The sequence below is a fragment of the Lycorma delicatula genome, chromosome 4, assembly GCF_047948215.1.
Source record: "Lycorma delicatula isolate Av1 chromosome 4, ASM4794821v1, whole genome shotgun sequence".
NCBI lineage: Eukaryota > Metazoa > Arthropoda > Insecta > Hemiptera > Fulgoridae > Lycorma > Lycorma delicatula.
The window spans coordinates 54,591,328-54,609,488 of NC_134458.1; the positions used below are offsets into that span (position 1 = coordinate 54,591,328).

Consider the following 18,161-nt stretch of genomic DNA (forward strand, 5'->3'; position numbering starts at 1 on the left):
TCAGGAAAAGATTTTTGAAAGTGTATGTTTGGAGTGTCGCTTTATATGGAAGTGAAACTTGGACAATCTGAGTATCTGAGAAGAAAAGATTAGAAGCTTTTGAAATGCGGTGCTATAAGAGAATGTTAAAAATCAGATGGGCGGATAAAGTGACAAACGAAGAGGTATTGCGGCAAATAGATGAAGAAAGAAGCATTTGGAAAAATATAGTTAAAAGAAGAGACAGACTTATAGGCCACATACTAAGGCATCCTGGAATAGTCGCTTTAATATTGGAAGGACAGGTAGAAGAGAAAAATTGTGTAGGCAGGCCACGTTTGGAGTATGTAAAACTAATTGTTGGGGATGTAGGATGTAGAGGGTATACTAGCACTAGATAGGGAATCTTGGAGAGCTGCATCAAACCAGTAAAATGACTGAAGACAAAAAAAAAAAAAAATTCCCTTCACATTTATAAGTCCTAACTTTGGAAAAAGCTGTCGACAATGGCAAGCGACAATGAGTTGCATTGGGTCGTATATCTGTAGTATAGTGTGTCTCAAAATGAATATCTGGGTTTTAAAAACTATGTAATATTTATTAAATTTTACTTAATTGATTAATTATACATGAAATGAAAGAGCAAATCAAACAGTTTTTTTCGTAGGTATTCAGTGTGAGCACCATTCGTTACACGGCACACATCCAGCCAATAGGAGAGTTCATCCCATACTTTAATCAGCAAGTCCAGAGTAATTGATATACCTGCTTCAGTCCTGTGTCTCAAGTCGGGTAAGTTAACTGGTAACGCACATACAACTGATCCTTTATAAACTCCCAAAGAGAAAATCGCACGGGATCAGATCGAGCAAACGTGGAGGCCACGGTAAACAAACCCTGTCATCTAGTTCCCGGCAACCGACCTTGCGGTCGGTTAATTTCATCCAACCGATCACGTACAGCGTTATGCCAGTGAGGAGGTGCACCATCTTGTTACCAATAAAGTTCGGTGGTTCGTATTGCAGTTGAGGAAAGAGGCATAGTTTTAGTATATCAAGATAGTTCATTCCAGACACACTTGCTTCCGCGAAAAAGAACGGTCCGTAAACTTGCCGACGTTTTTGCAAACTGCAAAACAAAGAACGCTTTATGTTGGGGATCTCCATCTATGCTACTAGCGCTTTCAAGCGGAAGGTATAGCAAACAGTTTATGAGTTTGCACACAGGTAAAACTGTTTGAGTTCCTCTTTCATTTTATGTATAAATCAATGGACGTGTAACTTGAGAAATATTACATAGCTTTAAAATCCTGATATTCATTTTGAAACACACGTATTATCTCGAAATCTTAAAATACTTGAAGGATTATCATTAAATATGTTAAATGTAAATTAAAAATATTAGGTGAAAAAAAAAACGGGAAAAATAATTTTTACCTACCAAATTCATAAAAATTATATATATATTTACCTTTGTATTATCATTTATTTCAAAATAAACACTTACTCGTATTTTGATATAACTCCGTGAGTTTTCCAGATACCACCTTTTGCTTGTTTAATTCAAATTGGCCAAAAAACAATTTTACATAAAAACATAAATAAATCTAATTAGAATTTACTGCTTATTAACATTAAGTAATAAGTGAGAATTTTTTTCATAAGTCATTTGACCGGTTTGGTGCACTTCTCTAATCCTTTCTACTTTGCATTTCCCTCTGTTAGACTCAAATGCGTATTTCTTACATCCTACATCCTTAACTATCTGTTTCATATAATATAATATTTGTCTTCCTTTGCTGCTTTCAGCCTCTCCACTTTTTTATAGAAAGTACGTACACTTATCCTGAATGCCTTAACACCAACGTTATTCTTTTTTCAAGATTCTACCACAACATTTACTTTTCTCCAGTCCGTCTCAAAATTTCTTCATTTCTTATTTTATCGACCCACGTACTATTCAACTTCTTTAGATGTACCGTGTTTTAAAAGCTGTATTATTTTCTTTTCTGCCTTTTCATTGAGTCTGATATATAACAATGAAGTGGAAAAATTTGTTGGAGTACGAATAAGAATTCCCAAATATGAATTCATTGTTTAATACAAGTGGATATCTTTTTATATTTGATGTCTCCTTTACCGAGTTCAATTTTTTATGTCTTGCTAACTTGGTTTATCTTTTGTAAATTTTTCACTAAAATAGCAAAATTCTGTAACTATCACATTTAAATTCACACTATATTTTATTTGCCGTAATTCATTACTTTCGTTTACTTTTATTTACTCTTATACTCCATTTTTCCTTTAGTAATGATTCCACTCTGGATATATTAAGTTATACTTAATAACAAAAATGTCGCTTGGAATCCATTCTTCATTACGGAATATTTTATGAATACTTTTAGAATATATATGTTACCGTGAAAGACCGAAATTAGAGAACGTCAATATTCTCTGGTGAAGATCGACAAATACCAGATACGTCGGTGAAAGACCGAGATATTTGCATATATTATTACACATTGGGATCTTCACCGGTATATGTCGATAAACACAGATAAGCTCTGTCAAAACGATAACTAGAAATTTAAAAAAAATCACCCGATACCAATCTCTAACGTAAATAGAATACGAGAAACCCTGCTAAAAAAGGAAGGTTAAATTTAAGCCAGACATAACCTACGCTCGCTTACCTTGCTAGCCTTGTACAATTAAGTTATATATACAAATAATATATGTTATTTTCCAACATTGGAGGCGATTAATCAAATTGATGACAATCTGCATGTACTGATTATGAAAGTTGAGTAAAAATATTTTAATAAAAGAATTTAGCAAAGGGAAAACCATCTGACGTTTGTATCTGATACATTTGTATCGTTATCATTCATCTATGTAGTTAAAAAATTCTGTATATACTGATTGGCTACTTTAATTTATAAAATGCTGAAAATTTAATTAAATCTTTTTATAAATGCGGTGAATTTAATAATCCCTCCAATGTTGTTGAATAACACATATAATTTGTATATTTAACGTTAATTAGACGAGGTAAGCGGGCGTAGGTTATGTTCGGCTTAAATTTAGACTTCCTTTTTGAGGATTTCTCGTAATCTATTTACTTAAAGATTGATACTGTTTAATTTTTTTTTTTAATTTCTAGTTATCGTTTCGATTCCCACCAGAGCTTATCTGTATTTGTCGACATATACCGGCGAAGGTCTGAATAAGCAAATATTTCGATCTTTCACCGACCTATTTGTTATGTGTTGACATTCACTGGAAAATATCGACATTTGCCAGGTATCGGTCTATCACGGTAACATAACCGGGTTGTCCATTTAAATTGAGACACATCTATATCTCAAAAACTACACATTTTAGGAAAAAAGTTTCCTATTAAAGTTTTTCCGTTTCAAGGGTTATGAAATACGTTAATAACCTATGTTGTCCTTGATAAGGTCAAATAAAGGTCAACTTAATTTTTTTAAATAGGAACCTATATTCTTTATTGCAGAATAAATTTTTTTGCAAAAAAATTAAAATTTCATTTCAGACTTTTTTCTAAAATTGATAGTTTTTTTAGTTATTCATCTTCAAAGATGCTATAGGCGTATAAATTGGTGTTTCTAGTTTCGTTAGGTCTGGCCCAGCTGACAAGTTATATCCAGCTGATGTTAAATTTTAAATAAAAGGCAGTTAATGATAACAATAATGAAGTAGAAGAAGAAAATGAAATTGAGCAAGTAAACGCCAGCGAACGTTTTAAAACAGCCTAAAAGTGAAGTTCAAGTTGCAAATGACATCTGTCTAAGTGAACGTATTATCAGAGTCTTCAATTAATTTTTTTATTATTTTGTTACTCACCAAGTATTAAATATTAAATTAATTAGTTTTTATTTATTGAAAATTGTGTGACGATTTACAATTACAGATAAATCTGACGTAATTTTGCTTTACGGAGAATGCCATTGAAATGTTGATCAGACAGTAGCTTTGTATGCTCAACGATTCCTTGGTAGAGATACTTATTAAAAAAATGAATTTTATCTTGTAATGATCTTTATTTGACCTTATCATTGACGAAATAGGTTGTAAATGTATTTCCCCTTTAAATGGAAAAAATTTAATACGAAACATTTTTTACAAAAATGTCTAGTTTTTGAGATATAAATGTGTCTCAGTTTAAATGGACCACCCGGTTTATATATAAATTTCTTTGTAATAAAAGAAGGATAAATACAGATAATATAAATATATAAAAAATGCAAAGGTGAAAAGGAGAAACATTTTTTATAATTTTAAAATCACTGACCAAGTAAAGCGAGTTTTAATTTGACTATTTTACAATTCGCATGTCTGTGTGTTTCTGTCGCAATTGCGCTTAAAGTTTTTTTTTTAATTTAAATTTTTTAATAGAAGTATGCCGATTGACTACAAAATATTTATTAAATCCGTAAAAAAAGTAATTTGAGATCATCAGTCGACAAACTTTAATATGTGGGTTTTCCACGTCGTTTTGTTTTCAAATTTTTATGAAATTATGCAGTAAGGTTTCTTACTGTCAGATAGATCAATCTATGTATATAGATTTTTCATATCGAAAGGACGGTTAGTGCAGTTATTGGGAAGAGCACAGACTGACTGGTTAGCGTTTACTTATGTAGAAAACGTCTGGTGTGGGCTCTTTGTATAATTTACTTTATAAACATTATAACGTTGTTATACATTTTTATACATATTTCAGTTAAAGAATGTATATATATTTTTAAATAAACATGAATATAGTGAAAGTACCTTTTTGTTTCTTATGTCCCTGGAGGTAGCGCTTACAACAATGCTAATAAAGTACGACTTGACAGTGGTTCCTGGTTCCCCCAATCAATTACTTTGAAAATTCGTATTCGTACTTTTCTAAATAGAGAAGAGAATAAATATTACTAATTAAAACGTCAATAAACGAATAAAAGTTTCTAAAAAAAAAACATTGTAAAGAATTTAATTGTGAGTAAATTTGTTTCAAGTAAAATGAACTAAAAGTAAATAAAAATTAAAGAGATTCGTCTTCAATTAAAAACAAAACGGACCAAAATGAAATGTAAGATGTTCCAAAACCAAAAATTGTTTCGATATTGAAAAAAAATTAACATAATTATTTACTCACAAAAAATAGTTAAAAACAAAATAAAAGACTAGTTTAAAAATAGTATTTTAGAGATAATTAAGTTATGTTTAAAAAATAAGAGAATTTTTCATATTCAAAATTTATTAAAAAATTAAAAACTCGAAAACTAAGCGCGCGCGCGGTGTTTGTGTATGCGTGACTGTGTTTGGAGAGTGTTAGGAGAGACAAGATGATTTACTACCCGCACGTTTGCTGTTATGTACGTACATCTTGAAGGATTTCTACATTTCCGGGCACTAAATCATCTCATCATTACATTGTACATTTTGTTGAACGTTAGTTCTTCACTCTGACATTCAATCAACGTGAAAATTCTGCTTTATTTAAAGAAACAAAAATTAATAACCGAAGATTTTTATTTTTATTACAATATAAAAGGATAAAACGTAATAACGACAGACGCTCTAGAAAAGGAAAAGCTAAAACAGCGAACGCAGAAAATGGTGTTAGCGTTCAAGTTAACACGAATTTTATATATAATAAAAAACGCTTTCGTATAATGCTAAGCTCCAACATTACTAAACAGTTATTCTTTTGGAGGCTTTATATGGCACTGAGTGTTTGCACAATTTTTCGGATAAAGACTTTTTTAAAATAGAAAAAAGAATTTTAATAATCATATATGCACCCGATTACCCTGACAGAATTTATAAACTAAAAAGTGAAATTATGTAAACTAAAACAGAAATTTTTACAAATACAGAAAAAATAAAAGACACCGTCCAGAGAAGATTACAATTTTATGGCATTTATACAGAATGAGCGAAAACAGATTAAACAAATATTTAACTTTTATAACAATAGAACTAATAAAACTAGCTGGTTTAAAGAAGTAGAAAACGACAATCTTAAAACTTTAAAAATCTCCAAAGAAACCTGTTTAAATAGAGACCGATTTATAAAATTGATCAAAGAATCTACGTTTCCAGAGAAGGATAAGAGGAGTACAAGAAGAAAGTGGACCGTGAAAGAAAAATAAAAACAGAGTGAAAGAATGATAAAATATTGGGAAAACAAAAGAAGTTCCAAACTAATATGCAAACGTGATCCTTAGTGGTCCAGAGGAACAAAAAAAGAAAGATGATAAAAATAACAAGAAAGGCAAAGATGACAAAAAGAAATCTAATTTTATATTGAATTTCTTAAATCATATTTAACAGGCAGTTATCTGATTAACCATTTGAGTTTTTTGGACAAAACTTGAAATTTAAAATAAAATTTAGAGACAGTAATACTATATGATGAAATGTATGCGCTAAAAACAAATAAAAATTAAAATTATTTTGTGCCGAGGGGAAAACATATAAACTGCATTTCTATCTGCTTCTTAATGTCAAAGTAATTCTTAAATTTTTAATAAATTCATTCTGTTTTCTATTTGCCGTAACTGTAATAAGTAATTTAAAAGTTTCTTCCTTTCATCTTCTTCGTAATGTATTCTTTCCTACTGGATACATAATAGCAATTTTTACCATATTTGTAAATCTATCAACAGTTCGTATAAGTGTCAGCTGAACCACTGCGCCAAATTCTGTAAATGTTGTAAACCACAAAAATATTGATTTTCCAAACGTACGTTTACTTTATCTTACCTTGAGCAAATTTGTATAAAATAACAAGAATTTTACCTAAGTCAGAAGCTCAAACGTGAGTGGTTTGACCTAGAAAGTGGACTGAAGCAAAATTATCACCGACCTTAGTTTATATTTTTGAAGATATGACCAAAATGCTTTAGAAGATGATGAAGGGGTCAATACAGAAAAGAAGACGGACCTGCCTCAAGGCAGATAACTCGTGTGATGATAATAATCTAATGAGTATAAAATTAGTGTACGTTGGCATGTACAATGATGCCTTATACTTTGACAGTAACAGAAATACAAAAGATAAAAACAACGCAGATTTATGTTTGCTAGTCACAATTGACAGTTAAAGGTAAACGGATTAGTTAATACGTAAATATTACACATTCTAATTTTCATTAAAAAAAAAAAAAAACACACACAAAATTATAATAAGGTTTTGTCATAACCCAGACTTGATTGGCTAAAATAATTGGAGATATTTAAACAAAAAAGGACAATTCTTAGAGCGCCGTAAAGTAAGAACTATTTAATTCACTTAGCTCTTAACAGAAAATAAATCTATTATTATTTTAGTCTTTTGAATTTATCTTGAAAACCTATTTTTTCTTCGGATCATGATAAGGTAGCGTAGGAAAAATTATTATTAAAAATGATTCTTTAAAAAATTAATAGGGTACGGAAAATACGATCTTTGGTAACTTATTTTCAAAGGACGAAGGTTAACCATCATTTATGGCCATATTAAAGTTATCATTTTTTTTTTAATTTAAATAACAATGGATTTAATTCAACACGAAATCCGCCGCAAAACTTCTACACAAATTAGCATATCAGATCGTCTTACGAAAAAGATCTAATATCCGTATTGTATATTGATTTATTGAATTTTTGCTAAAATCTTTTTTAGTTTTTCTTTTAATTAAAAGTAATTGATTTAAGACTAGATGCTTTATTATGTGATAGAGATAAATGAATTTATCCTATCGATAAGTAATAAATCTCATTTTTATCCTTATTTACTTCCGAGACACGATTATAGTACTATGAAGAATGGTATTTTATATTTTTGAAAATAATCAACGTAATATAAACTTAACAAACTCAACATAATATATACTTTTATTATTTTGTACGCTGTTAACGCGAAAGGAAATATTTCATAAAGTTTTGAAATGCTGTGTTTAAATATACCTAAATGAAGTAATAATTTAAAAATAAATTATAAAATTTGAAATATAAAATATTGCAGTAGCTAAATAGAAAGTTCAATTTTAAATAATCACTGCATAAATCTATACACTTAGTTACATATCATTCCGATTAAAAAATTTGGTGGTTAGCAGACTTAGTATTTCTCATACAAGTAGTCAAAATGGTTTTTTGATATATTACTTTACCGATGTGTACAGATAACCCAACAATAACAATATAGCTCAATTAAATTTAAAGTGAGTAATAACAAACATCAATGACGTAATGCAATTACAATACTTTATAAGTAATATGTATCCATTTGACATTGTTATTGTAATTCAAACTATTCAGCTATTTGACATAAATGACTATTTATTAACATTATTCTAATTTTACACATACACAAACACACACACACACACACACACACAGAGAGAGAGAGAGAGAGAGAGAGAGAGAGAGAGAGAGAGAGAGAGAGAGAGAGACTTGTGTATGTTTCCCAGTATTAAAAAAATGTGTTCATTTCCGAACGTAGAATTACTTATTTGTCCGGCTGTAACAATACACTACTATAACTAAATAATTTAAATTTACTATAACCATGGAGAATAAGCAACCAATATTTAAGCTTGCTTTTAAGTTTTACTGGGCTCTATTATAGCCTTTTAATGTACCACAACTCGTGATGGTAAATTAAGTGAATTTAACTTTTTTGATAGGTTTTACCAGAAAAGGAATTATAATTGTATTATAATACAATCTACGAGTGTTCAAAAAGTGACGCAACCTTATGGAAGAATGTTTCCTTCTTTTTTTTAATTCAGAAAAATTGAGTAAAAATGTGTTACACAATGCAGCAAAGAATACTAATTGCCTCCCGATACATTAGATGTGCCAGTTATTCCCAAACCCAGCTTTCACAGAAAAGTACGGTATGGATGCGCCAAACAAGTTCTCCATCAAGCCGGTGTACAAGTTCCAAAAGACAGGGAATGTAACAGAAGCAGCAAAAAGTAGTCGACCGAAAATACTAACACCAGAAAAGTTGATCGACGTGCAAGCTGCATGTTGTTTTAGTCCCAAGAAGTCTGTGCGACGCCTATCTAGCCAGTCTGGTCTCTCCGTCGGTAGTGCCCATAAGGCATTGCTTAATTAATTATCTTTAACACTTTAATTTAATTAATTAGATTTAATTAATCTTTAAACACTTGCATACGGCAAGTGTTTAAAGATGCATCCGTACAGAATTCGTTTTGAAAACTGGAAAACGTGTAGCTTTCTATCACTGGTTCATGTCACCTGTAATGCCAGATGGGGAAGAACTCAATGAGTGGTTTTGTGTCAAAAAAAAGTAGGTGTTTGGTGTGCAATGTCGCGTAGGCGAATCTTCACGGCATTATTTCACGGCACAGTGAACAGTGAGCGCTACATCCAGATTGTATAACAATTTGTAAACTCTATACCTGCACGCCGGCTAGAGTACACGTGGTTTCAACAGGACAATACTACGGCTCATACGATCAACAACAATATGACTTTCTTGGATCAGTGTTTTCATGGACAAGTATTTTTGAAGTTGTTGTGGCCCCCTTTGTCTCCTGATTTATCCCCTCCTGACTTTTTCTTGTGGGGTTACCTTAAGGTTGCTGCTTATAAAACTCATCCTCACATCATTCCCGAATTGCAGAGCTAAATTGAACGTTTGCTGTAATTCCTCAACAAACGTTACAACATGTGTTTAAGAGCATGCAACGTCGTATTCAATGTGAATCGCTTAATGGATTTCAAATACCTTCAACTATTATTATGACTTACTCATTTTCCCAAAAGTTTGCGTCACTTTTTGATTACTCTATATTATAATATATTAATATAATATTATTATACTACAATTGTATTATTTTTTAAATTCTATTATATTTCAACGTTTATAAATTTACTTACGTAAACTTCATACGTATTCGAAAAATAAATAGCGATTAAAATTTACATAATAAAATCCGATGTTGACATCCAAACCAATTACGACTGTTTTAATTTCAGCGATTTACATTAAATTTATGTTTGATTGCTTTTATATACATATTTATATTACACAATAACTTGATTAAATACTAACCGATTAATATAAAAATAATCCTTTATAACTTACATCGATAATTTAATTAAACCAAATATTAAATGCAGCGGGTTTTATACGATATGTGTTATTTTGTAAAGCAAGGAAATAATGAAACTGATTGTTCTAATTTTATTGTGTACGGCCAGTTTTTTTATGCAGTAACGCCGTTATTGTATGATAAAATGGAATTATAAATTTAAACGGTAACGCACTAATATCAAGTAATCTACAAATATATATTTATAAAAAAAGTTATTTTATTGTAAAAAGATCAAGGTTTTTTTTTGTTAAAAAATTAATAAACAGATTATTATAAAATTATATGTCAGTGTACTGCAGCGTATTTATGTCGTGACCTCAATGTAAGATTATGATAATTCCCTCGATGTTTCACAAGGGTTTTTAATTTAACATAAGTTTTATTTTGTTTTTTAAAACAATTTTTAAAATTTCGTGAAATTTGTTGCAGAATTATCCATGAAGCATATTTTAACTTGTATAAAGGAAAATGATGGAGATAGTAAATGTACTTTATTTTAAATTCGGTAAAAGATTTCAAATCCAAAAAAGTTTTATCTTAAAAAGTACACGTATAGGTAACAGGACAGATCATATTTTCCATTATTGGATATAATTGACTGTGTAGAACATTTTCTAATATCAGTGAAGAATATAGTTCAATAACCTATAAAAATATATATGAACATAATCAATTTTAATTGATGTTACAAATCGGACAATCTTATTCCGCATACTAACCAAGATTTTTTAATGATCTTCGTTACGTGGAAATTTGTTTTACATATTGAGGAAGTAATACACATTGAAAAATCTTGTAATACATATTGAGAAATATTGATCACTCGATAGCCGGTCGCGGTATTATTCTCACACCTATAGATTAAATATGTACTAATCGATAAGAAAAAACAACTTTAATTTATTTATATAATAAAAAAACCTTCAACAGTTTCAATAATGAGCTATTTAATAAAATAAAAAAGCGATAAACCTTGTGGAAATTCCGGGTTTCAGAAATTATTTATTTTTAATATAATATTTGCAGATAGTACAGATGAGTTGATATTCACCGGTATACACATACCCGAACACAATGGATTTTTATTTTTATACTCTTATTTACTATAGGTATTAACGTACACTAACTAAATAACAGACATTATAATATTATATTGTATATTTGTGTAATAAAAAATTATTTCATACTACAAATGTAAACAGATTTTTTCGAATAAAATGGATACAAATAACCCGTCTTTCAATGTTCATAAGTACTTGATCGGTATATCCAGTAAGGCGGTACGTGGAAATTAAATTACATCCGGAATTTATAAATATGCTCATCAGTATTTATTTGTTGCATGCATACTAGTGTCCTTGAATGTATTTAATCCGGATTAATCTTTTTTTACCCGCTTGGAACGCAATAAAATGTAATTTATTTTAATAATTATATTTTTCGATTAACAGAAGTAATGCTATCACACATTCCGATACCAAGTGTTCGTTTTGTTTTTTCTTTTAATACACAGAAGTGTGATTTGTGAAAAAAAGGTTTAAGTGACGAAAGGTGTTCTAAGGCGGCCATTATTGCAAATACGGTTACATAATACTACATAGTTATGCAATCATAGGCTAAATATATACACCTTTCTATCACTCAGTCCCTCTGCGTTTATACATAGTTCAGCCTAACGTCTTACTCTCGCCTGGCATTAACATATGCACTACGGTTTTAAGCATGCATTTTTATTCTTAAAAACCTATCCGTCCACAATCTAGTTTACGAATTACGATAATCGATGGCGACATAAGAAAAATTATTTATATTCATTTCGAAAGATTTGGCTACAATGAACTTGCGATCGTAACGAAAACGTTTCGTAAAATTCGATTTTAAAGTGTTGTTTTTTGTCGTAAAATTTTACTTCGGCTAAAAAGAATTATTCATACATCGTTTCAAAGTTCTTTCTAGGGACAAAATAAAATTGTTTAATCCTTTTTAAACATAACTTTCAACCTAATATTAAAAAAGTAAGATATTTTGTTCGCAGAAAAAAAAGAATAATACAATAGATAACAGCGAAAATGTTTAATGTTTTGTTAAATACCGCAAAAAACAGTGGTAGGCAGTCCGATACGATATGCGAATAAATATGGCAAAGCCAATCTCAGGAATAACGAGCATTCCTTGCCGGTTTTCTTATGAAAAGAGAAAAGTGTAGTCGATTCCAATTCGCCATCATAACTGAACCGAATATACTGTATCGTATCGACATCTAAAGCCGAATTATAACCGAATTGTCATTCAAGGTTCACCGTTACTCTTCCCACCGCACATACCGGTAGTCGAATTAACATCATTATTTTCTAAGAAAGCACCTGCGACTGATTTCGTCTTACTTAAAATGAAAAGAAGAGAAAGAAATGCTTTATCGAAGATTTATCGGCTAGACTATTTACACTAAAAGTTTTTAAGCAGATATTAAGTTAGTACAAACGATAAAGTTTAGATTTCTTTAAAACTAGTGTTGCGATACACCAAAGGAACTGCTGATCCGAAAGTATTCTACTACCGGAACGATGAAGTTTTAAAAATGAAAGGTTATGCTTACGCGGAATTTGGCTGCTATTTTATTTTATCAAAGATTTGTTTCTGGATACGTATTTAATGAACTTGAAAAAAAAAACGTGTAATAAAATGCTAAAGAAACAAGGAAATGTTCCAACCGTAAAGAGATATATTGTAATAAGTTTTTAATTTTTTATTAATAAAGCGAAGTCAAACCTTCATTTATAACGTACGAAGACAATAAGGGATGTACCGATGTCGCTAATAACCTTGTGAACCATCAACAAATCAAAACATTTTTAAATAAAACATAATCCAGTGGAGAAATAATACCGATGAAGATCGATTTCAAGAACCGTCATGTATCTCTTGCTGACTATATCATCGACTAAAGAAAGGTTTGAAGGAAATATAACTTTACTACATTTAATTTTATTCTTATATTCTGGTTTTCTCTATTTTTGTTATGAACCGATTATCTAATTTTTTGTGTAAAGTTATTTTCGGTATTAAGATAAAAATGAATTTATATAATTTAATTATATTTATTATTTTTCAATATTTATTAAAGTGATCAAGTCGATTGAGATTTTTCATTGTACAGTGAATGATAACGAAAAAGATAGTTTTGTTTCAAAATCTTAAGTATTTATGTACTTTGTCGAATTTTAATCCTATCCTACTGCTCAACGGGAACGAGGTGGAAAGTTTTTTCTCTATTTCTGGAACACAAAAACTGTTCAGAATCCTAAAACCTAAGCTAAACAAAGACATTGTTTTCCTATGATCGGAATGCAATGTACTAGAACAAATTCGATGTTATTAAGAGGATAACATTGATATAACTTTTTGACTAGAAGCAAATAGGGACTGGTATTGTAACCAGAATTGCGGGTATCTTTCTTACAATACATCCGATTGCTTTTTACTTTATAATTACGAAACCGGTCTCTGAATTTGTTTGGTGTAATTCATTCTGTACGACATCAAAATCTATTTTTGAACAGTTCTTCCGCCTCTACCGATTACCTATTTTTTTAGAATTCTTCGCGCTTATTCTTTTTATTTCATAGTAATATGTTTGTTTTCAAAGGAACTGTGGAATCGAAGAGGAAAATGAATAAATTCGGGAACAAGAACAATTTTACAAAAGATTTTAATAATACCATAATATGTTTTTTCCTCTTTACTTTTTTAATAGTACAACATCAAGAACATGTGAATCTTTAAAATTACTATTTTTGCTAAATTTTTTAATTATAGAACGGTATCAGATTTTCTATTAGTTACAGCCTAACATTCTGCGAGAGGGAGAATATCTGATCGTATTAGAATTTTAGTGGGATACGTATTTTTCCTTATGTTATTTCTTTGTAAAATAGGATAAATCGTCTAAATAAGGGAATCTTTGCAGAGAATACAAGAAGTTTTTTTTTTATTCCTTTTATTAAAAATCAGATTCTCTACATTTAAAATCTTTAATATTCAAAATATCAGTTCCTCATTCTGATTTAATGCTTTTCGTATTTTACTTCTTTTTTTCGGTGACCGAAACTCTTTTTCTAGTTTTAAGAATTTTCCTATTTTATTTCTTTTATATTAAGATTTTGTTCATTTTTCTTCAATACTTTGCCCTATTTATTTTTACGTTCAAAAGAAATTTTTGTTGTAATTTTTCAGTTTGTAAACGTTCAGCATAAATAATTCATATACTTGATAATTCTATTAATGTAACCGTATAATATCTTTTAAGAATGCAAGTATAAAAAAAGCTATAGTTATAGCGAGTGTATGTGACCCAGTAAGCAGCTAAAACTCCCAGGAACAAGACTAATCTCCTACATTAGATCAGGAGTACGGAACTCCAACGAACGAACACCACTGTAATCCTCTAATCATGTACCAACAGAGTTTATCTTTTTTTTCTGTTATTAAAAAAAAGGCATTGTCTAGTTCTTTTGGCCTAGGATTCTTCTTGCTACAGAAACAAGTTATTAATGTATATTTGTAGTTGTTTATGCTTTACTGTGAGAATAATTTATTATCAGTAAATACTGAATAAAAATCTCTTTCTAACAAACCTCTTTCAAAGATACCTTAATTGTTTCAACTGATACGATAATAAATAAAAGAAATTTGTAAATTTTATTTAAAAAAATATTAATTTATTTTTAAAAAAAGAAAACCCCGAAAACGGATACCACTTTTATTAAATATTTATAAATAAGTTTATAGTGTTTGTTAAAACACAATTCGTAGTCTACTGTAAAGAAACATATTTTTACGACCAAAGGGTACTACTTTATATCTAATAATAGATGCTAAGAGGTGAATCACGCTAAGAGTGATCACTTAGCAACAGTTTCAAGTAATAATAATCTGTTGGAGAAAAACATATTTTTCCTTTTTTTTTTAATTGCTTTTTTTGTAATGTGTTGTTAACCTAAAACCCCTTAAATGCTATAATAAATTTCGTATTTAATTAATAGTGCAAAACAGATTTTTTTCCTTTTTTATTATTTATCATTTGAGAATAAATAACATCTCAAATAAAGCATACAACCTAATATAATTTTAAATACATAAACGTAACATAAAAAAAATTCTCCTCCTTACCGTATAGCCTTCAAATTTTATTTGAGGTTTCTCATAATTTTTTTTGTTTTTATTTCCCCTTTTTGTATTTATTCTAACACGATTTAATTGTAAATCAATAAAACATTACAAAATTTATCATTGAACGTTGAAGAAAATAGATTTCTGTAAGAAAATCAGCCAAAAGATTTTCACTTCCGATTTGGAAAATGTTGTACCATCCTTTTTACTTAATTTTCAATAATTTATGTTTTCCTGTTAGGCTTATTTATATTAAAATTAATGTCGTGTAAACTCTACCAAAAATTGCATTTTTTAATATTAAGATTATAGACGTTATATTTATAAAACTAACAAAGACGCAGTAAGTTAAAAACTAAAATAGAAATTTTCCATTTATTATCATCTAAAATATGAAAAATATACTAACTAGAGATATTAATTTACTAATCGCAGTTTTAACGAATATTAAAAAGCGTAAAAAGAAATATTGAAGATTTAATACTCGGGCAGACATTTAAAATTCTATAAAACGTAATAGAATAACGAAAATGCACGTTTTAAAATTATTATACATAAGCGGAAAAATATGAACTATTTTGAGACGATACAATTTAAAAAAATCTTTAACATCTAAGAAAGATATCAGAGGCAGGTTAGCTCAAATAAGTACAGACTTTATATAAAAAACTATTTCCCAACATTAAACATAAAACTAAGAATTAAAAATAAATTTATAAAAAGTAACGCTTTAATAAAACGAAGAAACACAATTAAGAAAAAATCAGTTCATACGATAGATATTTTTTAAATGTGCCATTAGAAATCTATTTTGGGTTAAAACTGATAAATTTTAAATATGAAGAGGTTTACAAACAAAGCGGAGAAATGTAAAAAAAAAAATACTGTCAAATTCTCACCATAATAAGAAATAAGTTGGTATATTTATTAAAACCGGAACGGTTAGTTTACTTAATAATGGAATGAAGTGTTGAAGATGAAAACTTAAAGGAGATATAATTATTAAAAGATTTGATGACAATGTAAATCCTGTATTGAGATTAAAAGTTAGCACAAAATAGAAAACAGTGATGAAGTGCATCGAACCAGACAAGTAACTAAAACAAAAGAAGCCGTTTGTTATTTCTGCCTCTATAAATAAAATAATATTTATTACGTGGATTGTAGCTTATGCCAAAAACTTTTTCACGATTATTCGTTCACCAACTACTATTGTGTTTGTTACATAACATTTTTGTACATTTATTATTGACTATATTGTATTTATATTGTCTACAATTACACTGTATTTGTTTATATTTATTAATAATTATCTATCGTTTATTTAAAAATTTGTGATAACTGATTAAATATATGAAAAATTGTTACTGACTGATGGGAATCAAATTGGGATTATATTCATATGCCTAAATAAACATTTAGATTCGTTTATCTCAAAAGTTTATTAACTGATATATATATATATACAGTTAATATTAAATAAATAATATTAATATTATAATATTGTTATTATTATATATATTGTTAATAATAATATTATATGTTTATATTGTTAATATCAATATTAACAAATGTTAGTTTAAATATATATATTTAAACTTTATCTGTTTTATATATCTTATATATTATTGATAAATTCAGGTAAAATTTGCTAAATCGATTTTCAACGCTGAAATTAAACCTTTTTTTCAAAATAATAAACTTTTCATCTGAATACACATAAATTCTTTTAAAACAATTTGTGCATATTTTAAACCCGTATTCAGAGTAAGATCTAATAAATAATTATAATAATGCATCGATATATCGATAATCAATATCGATATATCAATGTATCTAAACGGTTTTACAGCGTTTTTCGTCTTTAAATTTAATGAGGTATTACTTAATAAATTTATAAGAAACTTACAGTCTGAAATAGCTATGCGCTTTTCCTCTATCATAATGTTTATTATAGAGAAATATAAATGTTTTATTAAGCCAAATAAAATAGTAACTGTAACAGAACTGCGCGAACGATAACGAACAAAATATCAAAGATAGATAATCCCCAAGTGTAATCGAATACATAAAAATAAATTAAATAATACCTTATAGACAATTAATTATTTCTCGTCAAAATTCAGAAAGCTCAGTTGGCGCGCAGGGTGAGGATGGATTGCTGGACCGGCGAATGGCTTCTTCCTTCCGTAAACATTTTATCTCCGTACACTCCTCCTCCACTATTGTATTAGTAGTACCAATATTACTTCAGACACCTCAGATAGAATTACTGCGCATCTATGTGTTTACGTTTTCTAAACTTAGACGAGTCTACTCAGTAGAGACACGTTCCGAGCTTAGTTTTTTGTAATAATACAAACATTTTTATAACAGCACGTTATAAATACCGTTTACAGATACAACGGTCGTTAACTGGTTTTCAACAAGTAACTCAGTTAATAATCTCCTATTGTTATTACCATTTTAATACACACATCACGTTATTTATCTAATGATCATTGTGTTACGTACTAACATTGTTATGCTGAAATTTATTTTTTTAAATAATTCTTTCTCAATTTTAGAAATTATTTTTCATTTTCGCTCTTGTATATTAATTTAACCTTTGATATTATTAAAAAGTTTTCAGAAAAAAGTATTTAAACCCAAATGATTTACAAGCTTTATTTATTTATTTATTTTTTTTACAAGCCCTATTAAAAAATAATTTATACTTTTGACCGAAAATTTTCATTTAGAAACAATAGATGTTAGGTTTGATCTACTTCAGAAAAAGTACTCTTTCTTCAGTAGAAGTAATCCAAAAACGTATATCTCAGAACGTTGCTCATCCATGTCATTTTGTAATATGAAAGAATTCATATAAATCGTCGTTAAATGAAAT

General features: G+C 28.9%; 1 protein-coding gene across 3 annotated transcripts in view; it reads right to left on the bottom strand.

Moving 5' to 3' along the window:
- Nucleotides 1-18,161, bottom strand: part of NfI (Nuclear factor I) — a 989,818-nt gene that overhangs the window by 959,088 nt on the left and 12,569 nt on the right. For 2 of the 3 annotated variants that reach the window (XM_075362976.1, XM_075362975.1), the window contains exon 2: nucleotides 4,776-4,892. The exons of the other annotated variant lie outside the window; for it this stretch is intronic. The gene's annotated coding sequence lies outside the window, so the exon portion shown is untranslated. The remainder of the gene's footprint in view (nucleotides 1-4,775; nucleotides 4,893-18,161) is intronic. 3 annotated transcript variants of the gene reach the window in all.